This window comes from Gracilinanus agilis, unplaced genomic scaffold (assembly GCF_016433145.1).
Source record: "Gracilinanus agilis isolate LMUSP501 unplaced genomic scaffold, AgileGrace unplaced_scaffold48533, whole genome shotgun sequence".
NCBI classification, from domain to species: domain Eukaryota; kingdom Metazoa; phylum Chordata; class Mammalia; order Didelphimorphia; family Didelphidae; genus Gracilinanus; species Gracilinanus agilis.
The window spans coordinates 4,784-5,876 of NW_025383059.1; positions in this window are offsets into that span (position 1 = coordinate 4,784).

Here is a 1,093-nt window from a genome sequence, read left to right on the forward strand (position 1 = left end):
TTAAAAAAACAAAAATAAGGGAACAACAAGGGAGGGGACAGAAAGGGAAATCAATCAAGGGAGGGGATAAGGGATACTGGCTGAAAGCAAACCACTGGTGTAAAAGAAAATAGTGCAATAAGAAGGAGTGGGTCTAGGGGAGGATACAAAAAATGTCAGTGAATACACAACTAACAATTGTAACTCTGAATGTGAACGGGATGAACTCACTCATAAAACGGAAGCAAATAGCAGAGTGGTTCAGAAACCAAAATCCTACCATAGGTTGTCTACAAGAAACACATATGAGGCGGGTAGACACACACAAGTTCAAGGTTAAGGGTATGAGCAAAATCTTTTGGGCATCAAATGAGAAAAAGAAGGCAGGAGTGGCTATCATGATCTCTGACAAAGCCAAAGTAAAAATAGGTATGATTAAAAAAGACAGGGAAGGTCATTACATCCTGATTAAAGGCAGTATAAACAATGAGGAAATAACACTGCTCAATATATATGCACCAAGTGGTATAGCATCCAAATTCTTAAAGGAGAAACTGGCAGAGCTCCAGAAGGAAATAGATAGTAAAACCATAATAGTGGGAGATCTAAATATTCCTCTTTCAGATCTAGATAAATCAAACCAAAAAATAAATAAGAAAGAGGTAAGAGAGATGAATGAAGTCCTAGAAAAATTAGATCTAATTGATATGTGGAGAAAAATAAATAGGGACAAAAAGGAATACACCTTCTTTTCAGCTGCACATGGTACATTTACAAAGATTGACCATGTAATAGGGCATAGAATCATGGCAAACAAATGCAAAAGAGCAGATATAATAAATGTAACCTTCTCAGATCATAATGCGATAAAAATAATAATCAGTAAGGGCACCTGGACAGGCAAGTCAAAAACCAATTGGAAATTAAACAATATGATTCTTCAAAACCAAATTGTCAAAGAAGAAATCATAGAAACAATCAACAATTTCATTGAAGAGAATGACAATGATGAGACATCCTACCAAACTATGTGGGATGCAGCCAAGGCAGTACTCAGGGGGAAATTTATATCCTTGAGTGCATATATTAACAAATTAAGGAGGGCAGAGATTAA